The sequence below is a fragment of the Centrocercus urophasianus genome, unplaced genomic scaffold (assembly GCF_019232065.1).
Source record: "Centrocercus urophasianus isolate 14NV4802_14NV808 unplaced genomic scaffold, USGS_Curo_1.0 seq_9, whole genome shotgun sequence".
NCBI classification, from domain to species: domain Eukaryota; kingdom Metazoa; phylum Chordata; class Aves; order Galliformes; family Phasianidae; genus Centrocercus; species Centrocercus urophasianus.
Window position 1 is genome coordinate 9,512,528 of NW_024885532.1, and position 15,824 is coordinate 9,528,351.

At 38.2% G+C, this 15,824-nt stretch overlaps 1 pseudogene; it reads left to right on the forward strand.

Moving 5' to 3' along the window:
• LOC122171496 overlaps positions 1-14,958 on the forward strand; it is a 52,042-nt pseudogene extending 37,084 nt beyond the window's left edge.
• The last annotated feature ends 866 nt before the right edge of the window (positions 14,959-15,824 follow it).

A 15,824-nucleotide genomic window follows, 5' to 3' on the forward strand; every position in this document is an offset into this window, starting at 1 on the left:
ACGACCGATACTCGTAATCACAAACATCTACATTCTGAGACGGCCACAAAATGGCTATTGAAAATAGTCGTCAAAAGTATCAATACTATCTCCTAAATTATGTCCAGGAGTTGTCTGAGAAAATGACGTTGGCACAGGTCTAAAATGTATTGATTTATTACTGCATATAACACATTCTAATATGTTGTAATTTTCCCTTGTAATATACAATTTACCTTTAGATATAGTACCTTCATTTTTAGTGACTGCCTGAAGATATGAGAATAATCTTTCAGAATCTTTAAAACTAAGAAGAAACCTATAAAGATCTTTTTCAGTGCATCTTAACCGTATATTCCTCGTTACAGCCTGAATTAAAATAAGGATTTGAGATGACACTTAACAGAGTATTTGTAGGCAACATTATTACTTTGGCACTGCAACAGAAAAAAAAGTAAAAGCCTTCTAAATGCATATTCTTTCACAAATTTTCCTGTAAAGAAATATCCTTTGAAAAAAAAAGCACGTTATTTATGATATTTAAAATCTTTTCAGTTCCATAATTTTTATCTGCTAGGGATTACGATACAAAATGAATTAATAAGAAAATCCATTTGCAATATTCAAGACTAAATTGAAAACAAAGAAATTATAAGGTATAATGGAAAGAAAATACATAACAAAAAAGTATGATTTACTGTCCCTAGAGTGCTAGTTTTCTCATTAATTTTCTGAGTATATACAATAGCATGTGTCAGGAACAAAGAAAAAGAGAGACAGAAAAGAAAGCTAATGAAAGGAAAAACTAATTACATGAGGGAATATGAGTGAAATAAACAGCTTTTTGCTGGTTTGGTGAAGTGTGTAGAGAAGATCCTATTGAAGAGCTGTAAAGAAGTCCAAATTATTACAAAAACCACATGATGAGTCCCAAACTTTCAGACAACAAAGAGAATCTTATAACACAGGAATGCCCAAACTGCATTCAGGAACAGTGCAAATGCAGCCCATTAATCAACTGTCCAAGCAGAATTATCAGCATCCAGGATGCAGGCATAGTTCATTCCAGGCAACAAAAACATTGCAGCCGTAAGAACTGGGGATCTGCTTCTTCACTAGCACAGCAAATTAGTAAGAATAAAAAGATGTAAGGAAAAATAAAAATAAAATAAAAATAAAAATAAAATAAAAATAAAAATAAAAATAAAAATAAAAATTAAAATTAAAATTAAAACAAATAAAAAATCCTACAGGAACACAAGAGCTCAACTGGGAGAGGAGATTTTTGTGTACAGTACAGAAAAATGGGGCAAATTGTAGCAAAATTTGGGCAAATGGAGAATGGATGTAGAAAAATTTTGAGGGTGGTAATGTATCGATAGAGCAAGATATTTACATCTAGGACAGATGTAGCTGGTAACAGCAATATGATGAGCATGAGTGACGCTGGGTATTGTCATGCGAAAATTTCCAACTCAGTTTTGCCGTGTCAAAAAGAATCCATCCTAATGAGGAGAAACAGCAGTAGGAATTGAGTACTGAATTTGTCTACATACTGTGAATGGCTTTTAAACACTTTTGCATATTACATATGTATGCGTTTTCCAGCTATTTTGCATTACCAAGAGTTTTGTCCGTAAGGGCTCAGTGCTTTCCTTTGAAATGTGAAGCCATCACATATTAGCTACGCACACACGCTTGTATTTTGCCACAGCATTAAGCTTTATATTCATTTAATAATTATGCATGGTGAAAATGCAGAGAAAAGGGTACTCTTGGCTTCAGACGCATCTGTTCTTTTGAAGCCCAAAGACCACTTCAAAACAAACAGCTATTTTATGTTTATATATAGAAGCATACAAAATATAATTTAAAATGAAAATCATAATTAATCTATTTGGTACTTTTGATGTTTAATTAATGGATCCCCTAATTATTGAAAATGGTAGCAGAACAAATAGTAAGCATGTTGGTTTGGAGCATTTTCATAAGGATTTCAGCACACATGGCATGCAGCAATATGTGCACACAGGAAAGCACTATGGGATTATAGAATATATTGCCTTTTAAATACAACAGAGCTCTGGAAATTAAGCTTTTCTAAATACTTGAGTACACATTTTGGAGCTTTCATTCTATTGTGGGAATATCTATGGATTAAAGTTCTTAGCAGTATACATTCAGACACAACGAAGTATGATGGCAGCGAAGAAATATCTCATAAAAACAGGGTTTTAGATGTAGGAAGAATCTGAGACGTGAACTTTGATATGTGGCTCTGAGTCACATAGCAGTTGTGTTATTATTTTCAAATAATAATGTGATTAAAGATGTGATTAAAGGTACTGAATATAATTTCATTCTATCCTTTATTCTTTCTGTCAGTTCTTTCCTAAAGCAACACATTTCCTTCTATACATGAAACTAGTTTTAATTCAGTAAGATAATATTAATCCTTCTTAACTTCCTAACAGCAATTTTCTGTGAGATTATCCTTTCCTCTTCTTCAGCAAATACATAAATCAGGACCATTTACAGGATGGGACATGATCTGCACAGCAGACATGCTCAGACTTCTGCTGATGCCCATTATACTGGTAGTAATTTGCTATGTTTACAGATTTGCAACTGGAGAAAACATGCTAGTGGAAAGAAAATATAACAGGAACAAAAGGGAAATCTGGGGAAATCCCCAGATTTAGTACTTCCTTAGCAGAGACCACAAAGAATAAGGTGATTCAGCTGTCAGAATAAGCTTTTTCCAGTGAGCAATGAGCTGTGCCTCATGCCAAGGATACAAACAACCAGGTTCTTTTATGAGTTTTGTGCTGCCATCTCAATTGAAAGCCTGCTCCAGATGACAAGTTCTTGAAAAGTATTTTGTTTTTGTTTTGTTTGACACTTTGTTTGAGGAATTTTGCCTGTTATGAAAAACAATAAAGGCACTGAAATTTGACACAAATTAAAATAAGCTTTTTTTTTTTTTAATGATTTATATCCACAAACTCTGTTTCACTGTTGCAGATATTCTCGCATTTTCATATCATTAGAAAATCAATCTTATTTCTAGTCTAGTCGTTGTTCTATAATAAAATAATAAAAAAAAACCCACAAAAGCACAAGTATCTATCTGAAGAATTTTAGCCAGCACTTTAACTCAATCCATCATTGCAGAAAAAAAAGTCCCAAAGCTGATCATGAAAAATCAAGTTGACTAAGAAGATAATGTTGGAGAGAATTAATGGGGTCTTCAGTGAATGTTATGGGTTGGACTAGGTATTTGCAGCAGATTCTAGATTGTTTTAATAAATGTCATTGGCAATACCTCTGCTATTGTTAAAAAAAATATCTTTAAATCCATTACCTTGTCAACTAGAAGGCAATACAGTCTGAACTTTAAAATCTTTTCCACCCTCACCATCACATTTGGAAGCAGTGTTGTGACACTGAAAAATGTATTTCTCCTTTCCGATGAGATTAATTAAGAAGAAACAAGCAGTCCTAGCTAAAGGACTAAGTTCATAATTCCAATCCCTTACAACCAACTGCCTCAGCACAGCTGCACAGTCCTCACATTGTCTCGTTACCTTTTCTGCTCTTCCCATGCACAGAAACATCACTTGTTGAAGTGTGTCCAGAGAAGAGCCACAGAAACAATCCAAGGGATGGAACACCTCCCATAAGAGGACAAGCTGGGAGAGCTGGAGCTGTTCAGCCAGGAGAAGTCTCTGGAGAGACCTGATAGCAGCCTTTCAGTATTTAAAAGGGGGTTATAAGAAAGAAGAGGACTTTACAGAAGTGGGTGTTGTGATAGAACAAGGGAAAATGGTTTCAAACTAGAACAGGGGAGATTTAGACTGGATAAAAGGAAAAAAAAAAAAAAAGATATAATAAAAGTGATGAGGTACTGGAATGTTTTGCCCAGGGAAGTGGTGGATGCTCTGTCCCTGGAGATATCCAAGATGAGGCTGGATGGTTCTCTGAGCAACTTGACTCAGCTGTAGGTTCATTGCAGAGGAGTTCCAAATGACTACATGACCTTTAAGAGTCCCTGTAAGCTCTAAGAGTTCAATGATTCTATATACAGATTGCTACACAAGAATGCCTCAGGCATTCATCACCAAATGTTGCATTCTCGTCTTGCTTGATAATCCCACAATACAAAACTTCCTCATCATGCTGGCCTGGCCTTTCCTGCTGGATATAACATGCTGCAAAACTTTGCTTTACCACTTCACCTTGAAAAAACCTGCACGTTGTTCTGTCAAAGTATGCAACGCTTCCTAAAACATTAGAAAACTTGTTATCCATTGGAGTCTTTTATCTTCAAAGCGGAACGTTACACCTGCAGCTATGGGAATTCATAATTTTTCCATTACCACTTGATACTCACTGTTCCCTGTAACTCGACTATCAACACAGGCAAACACCTTCAGCTTTTCAGCTCCAGCCATTATCTTGACAAACTTGAAATGGGACTTAGTCAATAAATGTTCTTTCTAGCAGCAAACTTCAGCTAGTAAATCATAAATATTTTATAAGAAACTATAGACCATATTTCCCAGTGGACCTTCAGTTTCACTGTCTCTAAAAAGAAAATCAGTAAATTACTCTTACACATTCCCTTGATAGCTGTAACTGTCATCCTGATAAAAAATGAAGAAATTAATACCTACTAAGGATAGGCAAATATCTGGAATTATGTTATCCAGATGGGTAATTGTGCTGGGCCGCCACTAAACCTAAACAGAGTCCCATACTTGTGCTACTCCTTTCAGTGGTTGTTATTCTGAGAAGAATTTTTTTGCGTATTAACTCCGTAGAAATACTTTCCTTCCTCCCCCCACAATATGCCAAAATAGTAAATTTTAGTATCTAGGTATTATGTAATCATTGCACTTATCTCTGGTGGATGTGCATGTTCCAAAAGCTTTCTGGTAATTTATGCCAGTACTATTTATCTTGATCTCTTCCCCCCCCTCATTTCTCATGACAAAACAGCTTATAATGACCAAAGACCTTTAAGCTATACTGGCAAAAGAGTATTTCCTTGGACTGACAGCGAAGTACATCAAATATAAGCTTTTCTTTTGTCTATGCATTGTGCATCTATGTTATATACTGAGATTTCTGTCAGAATAATTGTATTGAATAATTTCATTTTTCTTTCTCAGATCACGAGAGTATGGTGAGTTGTGAGTGCAGATAGGCCATTTACTTCTGTTAGACTGCACACTTCATTTATTTCAAGATTGCTAATTGTTAAAATTTTTGATGTAATGAAATCCCTATGAATATTTTCTGAAAGTGCTTTGTCATTGCATTTACTTGCCCAGAGTTATAGTATAGCACAATCAATGGAAGCCATCTGATTACAGAGAGATTAGCATATTTTTTCCTACAAAGATGAATTTTCAAGAGTGAAAACTAAATAACTAAAAATTGTTCAGAAAAATTATAAAACAAAAAACAATGGCTTTTATAAAATATTACACTCAGTAGTAATAGATGTTAGTTAAAATTTTGGTGGCTAGATGACAGCTCCAGAAGACAACAGAATTCAGAATACTTGTCTACCTTGGAACAGATAATATCAGAAGAACTAAATCCTGTTTCTTGAATGACTTCATGCTAAATCTGCAGTGAAACTCAAGGAGGGATTCATTTCAACTAGTATAGAATATGTTTAAGTTATTACTTTTGACTTTCTGCACATAAAGTGGGTAGAAGCAAGCTCATCTAGGATGCTGTTCATGCATTTTTTTCTCTGCTAGCTGCCTCAACATGAGATGAACTTTAACCAAGATTCACTCCTTCCTCGGTTCTGTCACTGTGGAGCTGTTCGGATTGGAGAAAGTTTATATGGTGATTGTGCTGTGTCACTTATCCTAAACGTCAGAAATCTCCTTTTACTTGTTATTAAAAAGGCAATATTGACAGAAATCTAGGATCCATACTCTTGACACAAAGACTGTTGGACTGCACTGAAAAGCTCAAGGTAAACAGAAATTAATGGCAGCTGTGGTCTCAGGTCCCTTTATTCTGTTCCCAGTTAATCTTGGTAATGTAGGCCGGTGAAAACACTTTCACCTTCACAGTTATCAGTAGCAATTAATCCTGAAATCACTTAGCACATTACATTTCAGAATACTAGCCAGAAGTTCGTTAAAATTACTCCTAATGAAACATCTTTCCTCTAGCACATGCTAAGAGGTTAATTTCTTGTACACTAGATATATCTGTCTCCCTTGGGAATAGATAGCTACATATTCTCATGAATTGTTACTGTTTAATCAGTTTCTATAGATTCTATCCATTCTTAGTTTTTACCACCATTTCTTTTCTTTGTGCTTGAAATGTGTTGTAGTTTACAAGCTTCTCAGTTACAGAATTTGCAGTTCTGACAATACCTTATTAATTTTTTTTTCTAAAGTGGGCTACAATTACAAAGATTTACAATCTTTGATACAATTCCCGCAAAGATTTTTTAATACATATTCAAACATCACAAAAGGACAAAATGTGGAGGATACCATTTACTTAGGTAAAATGGTGTGCTTCCAGTTAAATCTGAAGATTTCCTCTGGAAACGTATAATCAGTCTCACTTTTAATCTATTACAACTGACTTAGATTGTAAGATTTTAATTGGATTAACTGTCCTTGTATGCTAAACTTTTCTTCCAGTGTCAGTCACCCCTTATAAAGTCAGTGCTTCATTTCTCAGTGGTAGAATCCCAGAGACTTACAAATGAGTTTTAAAGTGGAGGAGAAATGAAGGACATAGTGTGAACAGACTTTAAACATACCTTATTCTGTCAACACAAACATATGCATCGTAGCATCTGTAAAACAAAGGTGATCGCAAACAGAACAAAACCAATATCCACCCCCAGGAAAAATGTCATTACACAACACATGGTATGTAGTGAAGCTCTCACTTTGGGAAATTTATTCAGATTCTAAAGAAAGGAAGAAACTCTCATGCTGCTTATACAGCATATTTCCAAAGGATATTGTCTCAGCTGGAGTATAACAAAGTGTAAAACTCACAGGAAATCACCTTCTGCCAACACAGTGTATTTACTTGCAAGCTAGGAAAAGAGCTTGGCAGACAATGTGTAATAATGCCATCTACTGCTACCTGCCAAACATAATCTGCTTAGCTGCAAAACAATGTCTTGTTTCTGTTTTTTACAAAGTTCTTATGCGTACAGATTGACCTTAGTTTTGAGCGGAATGAGAATTTGACCTGAGCAGTGTTGAAGCAGACTGCTCCATGTCCGAATATTTTGAGACCACTCATTAAACTGGCACACATATATTCATAATGCGTAAATTCATACTTTCATTCCACTAACCTTAAAATTGATTTTTCATCAAAAATACAATATAAAATCTCAATAATCCAACAAGAGTTTTGCAAATCTGTAATGCTTCAGATATTAAGTTTTGAGACTAAGAAAAGGAAAATAGGAATTACTTTTGTCACTATTTTCAGCAGTATTTAAATCACATTTTGAATGAAGTGATCTATTTAGAGGAAACACACAAGAAAGTAGCAACAAAGCAACATGTTTAGCTTTATAAAAATGTAAGCATGAAAATAAGTCTTCCCTTATTCTTTATTAATTACATAGAACTGTAACTCTGTATTTAATCATAAAAATACATGTTTATTATTCAATTTTACATTTTTATATTGAATTATCTAGGGGATTTTAAAATTAATTTTAAACATTTATAGTCAAATTTTTAAATTTGGTACATAAAATTGTAGTTTTGAGTCTATATGCATCAAAGCAGAAGACTTAAATGTGTGCTATGGCTTTTTTAACCTTTTCCATTCAATTATCTGGAGCATCTCCCATATGAGGAAAGGCTGAGTAAGTTGGGTCTATTCAGCCTGGGGAAAAGAAGACTGAGAGGGAATCAGATAAATCTTTATAGATATCTGAACAGAGGTGGGAGGCAAATGGATGAGGCTAGGCTCTTCTTGGTGGTGTGTAGAAACAGGACAAAGACCAATAGCCTAAAACTTGAACATAGGAAGTTCTGTACTAGTATGTGGAATAATGTCTGTACAGTAAGGGTGACAGAGCAGGTTGTCCAGAGAGGTTGTGGAGTCTCCTTCTATGGAGATATTCAGGATCCAGCTGGAAACCTACTTGTGAGATCCATTATAGGGTACTGGCCTTATCAGGGGTATCTTATCTCTTATCTCTTGAGGTCCCTTCCAACCCCTGTGATTCTGTGATTCTATGATTCTCTGTGACTCTGTGATCCCTCCCTGAAGTTAAAAATGGGACTTCAGTTCTCTTGTTTCTCTTCTTATGTATTTATTTACAAAAGGAAAACCAAAAGCACAGCAAAGAGAAGATATGAGGAAGAGAGTTAGAACATGTCAAAGACCTGGAAGTATTCCCTTCCCCTGAAAATCTGAAAATCAGCTGATAATATAAAACATATGACTATGTTTCTTGTGGGTTTCCATTTGTTTCTTGTGGGTTTCCATTTGCTTTTCTATGACAAAGTGCTTTAGGGTTTTCCATCACTTATAAACGTAGTTTCACTGATAGCAATGCAAAACCCAGCAATTTCTCTGTCAAATGAGATCCATTGTAAGGTTTGCTCTGTATTGTTTATATTTTCTAGGTATTCTGATGGTGTGAGGCAATTTCACACCACCAGAAAATTTGTTTGGTTACAGAAAAGATTACAAACAATTGTATCTTTCAAAGTTGAATCTAGATAATTATTGCTCTGAGAGTCTAGCTGGAGCTTAAGAACTGCTCTGAATAACATTTCAAGATCAGTCAACTCTTCTTCTAAAATACATGGCATCCAGTTCGTGATGACATGAGTTTCCTCTTTCTGAGTCAAGAAATAATATCTTCACTAAATAATTCATAGAAATAGACCCTTATCGCCTTTCTAGCTTATTCAGCATAAAGACCTTGAACAGTATTTCACTACAAACACAACAGACTTGAGAATGGAATATCAACCCTATTTAATTAAAAGTAGCCTTGTTAATTCCAGGAGTCACTGAAGGCTCTAGGAGCTGACTCATCATACTCAAGAGTATGACCTTTTAGGGGGTTTGGTGCTCTGAAATCTGTAAAACTATCAGATTTGAAGACAATAGACAGCCTTCACTCTTCAAGCCTCTTTAAGAAGCCTATTTTTGCTGTAATATGAGTCTTATGAGTCAATAATGTGTTCTGGGGAAGAAGAATGCCATGTAGGAAACTACTGAATTAGGCTGTCCTTATTTATATATTTAAACAAAAACTAAAGGTTTCAGAGAGTAAATTCAGAAACTGAAAAAATAAGTAATTTTAATGAAAAACTTATTCTTTCTCTTAAATAACCTGACAGAATTTATCTTCAAAATCTGGTATTATTAATAAATATTTCAATAATCTTGCTCAACAAAATCATAAATAGGTAACTCATTTTCCATCCTTCAAAAAACCTACTAGATGCAGAAAGTATAAGTCCTATTTTTAGTATAATCCGCTATTAAACAAGGACACCAGAAAAACTCTTAATCTTGGTCTTACAGTCACATTCTCTTAAGTAGAAAGTCTTCTCTGTTCCCATATTCCAAACACAAAGAAAAACAGTCAGAGACTAGTTGTTGATCAGTAGGTGGCATAAGTTTTTCCTGACTCCCCACAATCACAGGGCTTTATACAGTTCCTATTTAAACCAATAAGAGCTTTTCTAGCAGCCACAATGGGAGAAGGACTGGGTAGTATTTTGTAATAGCAGGTCTTATGTGTAGAGTAACAGTAATTTTTAAATCATTACTACCAAACAAAATGAACATAAAATGTCCTCCCACAACATTAATGGTTTTCCAGCACTTGGCCAAAGATTTGCTTCATTAAGAAAAGGGCAGAGTAAATCAGTCCACACCTGCATTAACTTTAATATTAGACCTGATGCCATTTGAAATATATTAAGCATTTTTGTTGCCCTTCTCAATTTTGACCATAAAAACATGTTGCCACACTGAAAACAGGTGTATTCTCTCCCTCCTCTTGCCACTAGAAGGAAAAATAATAGGACAGCATCCTTCCATGAGCAGAAAGCTGCCATTTTTTTGCTACCTAGCTGCATCCTTTTCTTGACTGAAGCATCTGCTCTCATTTCCGTGCTTTGAAGTGGCATATTAGTGAGTCAAAGTACATATTAGTGAGGAGTGTAAATCTCATAGTACTCACTGCGCTACACTTACTGGTTGAACTGTGTCTCTGCCTTAGCACAGCAACGTGCATATAACATATATGTATACATCTCACTGGGACTAAAAAGCATTCATGAGAAAGAACAGCATGAAAGACGTAGATGTACCTGATTCTCTATTCACGTTGAGAGGTCTGCTAGTAGCCCTTATAATTCTCACTACTGCTCTTTTTTCTGTTTGAGTTGCACAAGTTTCCCTTGCAAAAATGCAAAGATGTCTGTTCTTTATGGGCATATACGACATTTTGGAATATTCTGCTTCTGAGCAAGGAAAGATCACAGTCTGATTACTAGGCTACAGTCTACAAGCTCTCTTTTCCCCAGAAAAGCGCTAGTATTGCAATTCCATGCAAAAAGAAGAGAGAGAATAAAGGAAAAGGAGGCTTCTTATGCATCCTCCCTAGACTTGTGCGCTAGCTGTGAGACCTCCTTTAACAGTTCTTTTTTATAAAACTATTTAGGTTAACAGGCCTCTGAGAACTCATTAGTGAAGGCGACACAAACAGCAAGCACTGCAGGAGTGTCTTTGCTCAGGCAAATCAAGGAGCAGTACAAAGTTGCTGGAGATTTGCAGGAAATGAAACTGTTGGTAAAGTCATGTATTCAGGAAAGTATTATAAGATGAAATGGCATAGTCATTTTTACCATCCATTAGGGAAAAGAATAGGAAAAGGATCCTCTGTCTTCATTTTTCTTTGCCATCTCTAGTAAGTCTCTATAATAGAGTTGACAAGATTTGTAGAGGATCAAATTCACTCTTACTGAGCACTGCACCTTGTACAAATCAATGAAGAATAATGAAGAGTCCACGACTTCTTCTTTTCTTTGGCTGCTCAGAGTATCCCTGGGGCTTTCTGACAGAATTTCAAGACAGTCTTCTGTTCATTTTCTCCAGCTAAACCCTTTGATCTAAGAAAGACTATAAACTCCATAGAAGTGCTGCCTTTATGGCTCCCAGATTCATCCACTACAGGAGAACAAAGTGAACTTGTTTGTTATCCTTTTTTTTTTAACATCCTTTAACAGAATACTTTCCCTTCGATTAACATTAAGAAACCCCATTGGCCATGCCTTTCTTCATCTCCTGATACTGCCTCAATGTCTTTCATCTTGCTGCCCATAACAGATTTCATTCTATGGAATTCCAATCCATGTCTATACCATGTTCTTTTAGGTAGAACTGTCTAATGTCAAAAGCCTCTCATGTGAGCGAATGGTTATATGTAGCAAAGTTTTGGCAGAAAGGGTGGCTGCAGGAGTGGTCCCTGTGAGCAGAACCCAGCAGCTGCCCTAAATCAGATCTGAGCCAGTTCCAGCTCCAGCGGGACCTGCCATCAGGCAGAGCTGAGCCTTGAGCAACATTGGTTGTGCTTTGTGAATGCAGATCTAAGGAAGGGCAAATCAGCTATGAAAGAGGAGTGACAAAGTGTGGCCCAGGGAAGGTCCGCGGAGGAGCAGGCTATCCCCCTGCAACCTATGATCACCACATGGAGCAGATCTCCAAGCGCAGCCATGGAGGAGCTGATGGGGCAGAAGTAGATGAGGCCTGAAGGAGGCACAGCCCATTGATACCCCTACAGGAGCAGCCCCAGGATGGAGCTGTGGCCTGTGGAGAGCAGCCTGCTGTGGAGCAGGAAGGCGGGGGGACCTAACATCCGTGGGGATCTGTGTGAGGCAGCGCCTGAGGCGTGGGCCCTGTGGTTCAGAGCCATGTTGGAGAGGTGCTTGTAGATCTGCAGCCCATGATGTGAGAATCCTTCTTCGTTTTTTTTTGGCTCAAAGCTTGCTTCCTGAGGTATTTTGTTGAGGAGGCAAGTGATGGGTGTTGTGTGGCAATCAACATCACTGTGTGGACAATTTTACATCTTTGGAGCTGTTTGTCTTCGGAAGATAGTGCTCAGGACTGTTTACTGGCAGAAGATCTAGCCTGTGACCAAATAACTCCTGTTTGCTATGGAAGGCTGGGGATGATACCATTGTATCCTGTGAAGGCAAGATACAAGTTGGTGCCTCCTTGCTTCCTCTTATCTGCTGGCAAGGCCAGAAAGATAAGAACAAAGGAGGTTCCTGCTGAGATCCCAGAGCCAGAAGCTGCCACTGCAAGGAGAGCTGACTCAACCACCTTGGGTTTGAGCTGTCACTCAAAGGAGAGCTGAATTGACCACTTTGGATTTGAGCTGTCACTCCAAAGACAGCTGACTCAACTACTTTGAAGCATTGAAAAGGGGCCATCATCACCATGGTCGTCATCGTCGTCAATAGAACAACTCTGCCCTATGACCCACCACTACTGAGGATCAAAGACGGAACTACAAACCTCGCTGGATCCATGGTGGTGACTATGTCCCTCTTGCTGCCTATAAAGACTCCTTGCTTCTTTTCTTCTATCTTTTCTATCGCCCTCCTTCCCTTCCCTATTACCCTAATCATAATAGTGTCCGTCCTCCCCTTCCCCATTTCCTTGATTAAGATTTGTAATAAACTGGTCGGACCAACATTTGAACCGTTGCTTCTTAATCTCACGCCGGGTATATAGATAATAAAATAACCTCCTCTCCTTCCTATAAATTGGAGCAAGACATTTATTTAATGGCGTAGTCGGCAGGATACCCGCTGTGAGAGTGTTGTCCTTCCAGATATAGTTTGAAACTTTTTTTTCTGTGTGCACCTCCTGGAGTTGCAAGGAGCGATAGTTTTGAAAATTTAGACGTGAGTCCTTCTCCAGGAAGACCGCTCCATATTCTGAAACTTTACCTTTTATGTGTGTACCTCTTGGGGACGTATTTTGAATACTTGCATTTTGTTTAATGTGTGTGCCTCCTCGGGAAGACCTCTCTGGTTTTTTGGTAACAGAAGTGCGGAACTTGAACTTTTTTTTTTTTTTTTTTGGTGTTTGTGTGCATGTGTGTGTGTGTGTCTGCATGCACGCGCCTCTTGGGGAAGTGAGGAAGTGATATTTTGTTACTTAAACGTGTGTGCCTCTCCCAGAAATTTTATTTACTCTATTGAAACCTAGAAAGTGTTGCTTTAGCTTCACATTTTTTGTGCTCCCTCAGAGAAAGGGAAGAGTGCTTTGAGCATTAGCATTTGAAAAGTGTCTGTTTCCCTGAGGAGATAAGGAGTCACTTGAGCTTTTGAACACATGCACCTCCACCTCCCTAGTGTAGGTCTTTCATTGTATTGAAAAAACTGAGCGACAGCATTGCCACCATGAAAAGTGAAGATGTATTATTTGATCTTTTAGAAAAACATGGTGCTCGACCTTGTTCATCAGGTCTGGATTGGGCAGGACAGAACTGGTATAACTTGCAGAGTTTTGGACCATATTAGTATCCTGCAAAAGAATGCTCATACTTGAGCTGGAAAGGGAAAGTCATTTATCTGTGCAGTACTAGGTTCTGCTCTGGTTGCAGCCACAGAGTTCCAAGACCAGCAACTTAAGGCAGAAACCCCTCTATAGCAAACTATAGAGTCACTGCAGGAATTGGTCAAGACTCTGCAAAAACAAACAGAGGAACTAAAAAGACAATTAGAAAATGAGAAGCATGATGCAGCTCTCTTACTAGAGGCTCTGAAGGAACTGTTAAGGTATAAAGATAATAGCGATATTATCGCTCACAGTTTGCCGCAAGAAAAAATCTATCCTCTAGAAGGATTGAAAGAAATGAAGGCAAGGTTAGACAAATTAGAGGCCTCTCCAGCCCAGATGCATCCTTTGATAAAAACTGAATATACATTTGATAACAGTGAGGATCTACATCCTCAAATGAATGTTAAGGAAATTCCCTTCTCAGCCACTGAACTAGCAAAATTGAAGAAAGATTTTAGCCGCTCTCCAAAGGAATCTGAAACAGAGTATGTGTGGAGGGTTAGCCTCACTGGTGGAGACCAGATTCTGCTAACAGAAAAGGAGGCAGAAGGTTATTGGGGACCAGGAGTATTTTTAACTACTGGCAACAGTCGAGCTCCGTGGTCCTTAACACAAAGGGCTGCCTATTGGGCAGGTGGTCTCAACCCTTTAGAAAGGGGAGACCCTCTTGTCACTACTGGAACAGTTGATCAGTTAGTAGAGAGTGTTCAAAAGGCTGCTTGTCTCCAAATGATGTATGATAGAAAGCTGCAGCGGCACCATGAATCACCTATGATGATGCCTGTCTATCCTGAAAGAATGACCCCTCTAATTAGGGGGCTTCCAGAGTCGTTAAAGCCTATAGGTATTCAACTGCAAGGAAAAATACAGGCAATGCCTCAAGGAGAGAGGGCCCGGGCAGCGTTAGAAGGAACTATAACCCCCAACAATCTCCAGACAGCATACAAAGTGTGGACATGGGGGGAGGTCGCTCAAGAGTTAATAAACTACAGCCAAAGGTATGGTCCTGTGACTACCCTCACCGTTAAACCAGAGACTAAGGGAGTAAGGTGTGCAGTGGTTAATCCGACCCCTCTCCCATCCAACCCAGTTCACAATGGGTTCACAGGGGCTTCATTTTCAGTAAAGCCAAGTGGGCGAAATATAGATCATAAACGTAATTGTCTCTGGATACTGGGCTGGCAAAAGGGTGTTCCACGAGATTTGATGAATGGATTACCCACTGTCAGGTTAGAGAAATTAGTTAACTGGTGGCCAGAACAAAAGCTCCAGAATCTTGAGGAAAGCAAAACCCCAGGTCCTAGAGTCTCTCCCAGGGAACCTGAACGGCTATCCAAACCATTAGAAAACTGATGTCTTCGCCCCCCCCAAGTGAGCGGAGTGGGAGCGGTGAAGGGTGGATGCATTAGAAAGCTCACAACAAAGGGAAACAAGACCCTCGATTTAACACCTTCTGTCCAAAGGCCTCACCCCTCTTGCCAGTTATCCCTGTGAGTCACGATCCAGTGGCTGATAAGCCAGGGAAACACTGTTACCTCCCTGGCCAGACTTTGTCGATTGACTCAGCTAACCTGAGGCCAGTTTCCCTAAACTTAATGGAATCCCTTAATATGCTTGGAAGGCTAAAGACACCCCGAAAGAGGAAGATGAAATCAACACTCGCTGAATTGTTCCCTCATTTTTTAATCCTATTAACAAAGCCCAAAAGGGGCAAGTTTGTGTCTTGTTTTATTTCACAGAAGATACCCGTGGGACCTTGACAGAACACAAAAAGGCTAATAGCTGATTTTAACTATTTGTGCTTTGTGACAGAAATACTGAACATTTGATCATGCTAGAATACTGAATGTATCTCTCTCCCTCCTATAAATTGGAGCGAGACACATGGGAAGCCCACACAGGGTCAATTTGGGAAGAACTCCACGTGAAGTAGGGGAGAGGAAGTGACAAAGCATTATGAAGTTTCTCCCCTTGTCGTTCTGAGGCATGGGAGTGACAGAACAGCATGACAGTGCTACTTATCAGTATTAAACCACCACAGAGAAGCACGGAGCAAGGAGTAGAGATAATGAATTTATACCTTATACCTATCATTTCTTCATCACAAACATGTTACTAATGACAAGAAACTCTGGTTTAGTAAAGCTATATATCTGCAAGCAGATCATTAGGGCATTTACACTGGATGATTCCTTCTGAAAGAACTGAAAACCTCATGCTGA